Source organism: Arachis duranensis, unplaced genomic scaffold (genome assembly GCF_000817695.3).
Source record: "Arachis duranensis cultivar V14167 unplaced genomic scaffold, aradu.V14167.gnm2.J7QH unplaced_Scaffold_63799, whole genome shotgun sequence".
Lineage (NCBI taxonomy): Eukaryota > Viridiplantae > Streptophyta > Magnoliopsida > Fabales > Fabaceae > Arachis > Arachis duranensis.
This window is the reverse complement of record NW_026265003.1, coordinates 1,199-4,492: the sequence shown is the minus strand read 5'-3', so window position 1 is coordinate 4,492 and position 3,294 is coordinate 1,199. Positions and strand designations below refer to the sequence as shown.

The following is a 3,294-nucleotide window of genomic DNA, read 5'->3' as shown; positions in this document are numbered from 1 at the left end:
AACGTAGTTAGTGCTTCCCAGTTGTGGAGCAGGAAGGTATTCCCTGCTAGTTTTTAAGTTCCTTCTAATCTTCTTTTTTGCGCTGGTTGTTAAAGCTCTTTCTATCTTAGCATTACGAGGAAAATGAAAAATGGAGGTTCAGTCCCTTTATTACAGGGGCGGAGTTGCCAAAGAGAGTATCAGATCGAGATGAAAAGACGCTAGAGATGCTGAAGAAAGAGGACAGATAGGAATGCCAGGTTAGCATTTTTTTGGTATTTTCTGGGAACCTATGTGATTGTGGCTCCAACCTCTAAACCAAGGATGGTATCTAAAAATGGCCAATCATTTGCCGCGCCCCCTTACTCTAACATCGAAAGGAGCATATGCTGGGCTTCCACTGTGACTGCCATTGGATTGAAAACTTATAACATGGCGGTGATGAAAGGGCAGGAACAAGTAGTAAAGTTACATGGTCCCTTCTGGTTGCTGCAGTTGTGGTTGTGGGCATTTGAAAGAGTTAAGGACATTAGTCCGCCACCTCATTCTAAACCCTCGGAGGTTTTTCCAGGTCCGAAGGAGTATCTTATGTAAGATTCTTGCACAAGGGATGAGAGCGAAGAAAGCGCATAGGGCGATAAATGATCCTGCACTATCCGTTTTTCACTAAAAGAAAGGCCTTCTTAAATCTTTCTTATAATAAGATTTCATATAATAAGAAGTCGTTAAAGCTAAGGGTTGGCCATTACTATAAGGGAAAGGTAAAGGACTCACTCTAACTCTAGTCAGGAATAGAGAAAGCCGAAGGTTGGATCAAGGGATCGAAATGAAAGACAAATAAAATTCCTATATCCCCTAAGCTGCTACAAATCGAATAGAAAGTGTTGTCGGGCCTACCTATCTCTTTGGAAGAAGGATATCTCATAGTTGACAGATCCGATCTTATCTCCGTCTTTTTGTTCTCTTTTGCCTCCCGAGAATTCACATCATCATTTTTCTATTAGTTAGTAAGGTCTGATCTACTCTATTTCTATATAAAAGCACTGCCAAGTCCAAAGGAGTGAAGCAAGAGGTCTTTAATGAAAGAAAAGGGGCAAGTTCAGAGAGGAATTCCCGAAAGATCTTAAAATCGGATGGGATCCTAAGTACTATGTACGCTAAACTTTTGAGCCCCCGCCTTCCCTAGGAGCAGAACATAAAGGATATCCTTATCTGTCAGGACGGAAGATTTTGTTCTTCATTCGCTTTGGTGAAGACTGATATCAGATAGCCGTACCGTCATCTCCTTCAATTTCAATTTGTTTAATGACCGACCCACTAATACAATAAATTTCCCCGGAACACAAGACCTAGACTTTACAACCCCCGAAAATGAAAACGTTCATGAGAAGCCACAGTTGCATGAAATCTGGTGTGGTCAATCACATCGAAAAGTTGTCTTAACAGCGACATCCATTTTGCACTCGAAGATCTAGCGGGCCTGGGCCCAATTTGAAAGGGACCAAAAGGCAAAACCTATGGAAAGAAATTTCGACATTACTTAGCCCCTTTTCTTGCTTGACAGAGTGTGGTGTGGTGTGAACAGAATGTCCTGTTCAAAACTAGAATTTACTTAGCTTAGAATAAGAAGAAGTTCGAAAGCCAATCATAGAAGGCTAGGCACCTAGATTGCTAGACCCTTTTTTCTTTGCTACCTTGTTCAAAGCACTTTCTATTTATGGTTCTGACTTTATGAATTCAGCTTTTGTTACTTATGCCAGAAATAGAGTCGGCGGGTCGTCCCAGAATCCTCTCTCTCTTCGCGATTTCCTTGACTGTAATCTTACCTTTTTCCGGGACCCGGCGTTTATCGCACTGCTGCCACCAAGAACGCGCCCCCCCGAGCATTTCACAATTCCTTAGAAGAATCCAAATACAGCACATGACGCTTTCCATTAGATTGTCAGCGACAAACACTAAATCATTCCTAGGTACAATGAAAAATTACGTAAAAGAAATGCTAAAACTCCCATACTAAACCAGCTTTTAGTTAAAATTGTTTCCAAAGAGAAAAATCTGGTAGCCTTTCAGATCCCGTTGATCATATAACTGGGAGGGAACGTGTCACATTAGAGGTGAACGATCTGAGATGTCCGATAATTACCACGATGAGGCTGGTCCCTCTTTCATTTTAGTAGACTAAACTATGAATATGAATGAAGAAATGAATGAATGCCGGGCTCTTTCTTTTACTGCTAACCCCAAGAAGTTTCTTAATGCTTCTATTTTCTGTTTCGTCGAGCCCCGTGTGGTCCTCCTTTTAGTGTGGGTTCCATTGGATGAATCTCTCAAGTCAAGGTTCACGTACATAGCAGCAAGAATGGTGCAGCGCCTATTTCTCGTTCTCGCTCGGGAGCCAAAACGAACACGCCTGCTACCTACTGTACTGGACCCTCGACCAGGCATTCTACCCTTGTCGAATCGGAACCAACCACCACTGTATTGCGCTCGAACAGTTGAGCGGCCGCCGGCCAGCTACTTCCGTACCGTACACGATATAGATTCATTCTTCGTACGTGGTCCAACTTCACAACCCTTCGCGGGTTGGTCAGAAGTCAGTCTTGTTTGGTAGGACTCTATTGGACAAAGCAAAGAAAAGAGAGTGCTCGACCGGCCAACAAAGACCGTAATTACATAGATAACAGCTCCTCCCTTTCTCCGTCTTTAAGGCTTTAAGGCGAACCGTATAGCGGCCGGAAAGAAAGACGACCTCACCTTCTCGTAGATGGTGTCAGTGAGAGCTACTTGAGTATCCTCCGTTGACCTTCTTTTGTAGATAGAATCCTCAATGAGTGGAAACAGGCAACCTTACTAATAAAGGTGCGCTTGTTGAGTAAGGCCTCTTGCAGGAGTGCTAACGCGCGCCCTTATTCTTCGCTTGCTCCGCAGTACGAGCCTCATACAGAGCAGCGCCCCTTTAATATGATGAGGAGAAGAGGTCTTTTCTGCACCAATCTTTATTTACTACTTATCTATTTTGGGTGTATAGCTCAGTTGGTAGAGCATTGGGCTTTTAACCTAATGGTCGCAGGTTCAAGTCCTGCTATACCCAAACCTACCTTACACTATACCTATTTATTAATTAATAAGGATGCGTAGTAACGTTCAAAGATCACTCTTTGGCCTTAAGACTCGCTGAAGCGACTTCGCCCTTTAAGTGAGAAGGGGGTGAGGTAAGGAGTAGTATAAGAGTGGCTCGGTAGGATTTCTCCCAGGGAATTCTGTCACATCCCTATAGTATAGCCAGAGTTAGTCGTTGGAGTTTTTTTGCCCTTT

At 43.3% G+C, this 3,294-nt stretch overlaps 1 non-coding gene across 1 annotated transcript; it reads left to right on the top strand.

Annotated features, from left to right (window-relative positions):
* Positions 1-2,997: 2,997 nt before the first annotated feature.
* TRNAK-UUU (transfer RNA lysine (anticodon UUU)) lies at positions 2,998-3,070 on the top strand. Its single transcript has one exon. It is a non-coding gene; the product is annotated as a tRNA-Lys (tRNA).
* Positions 3,071-3,294: the final 224 nt, after the last annotated feature.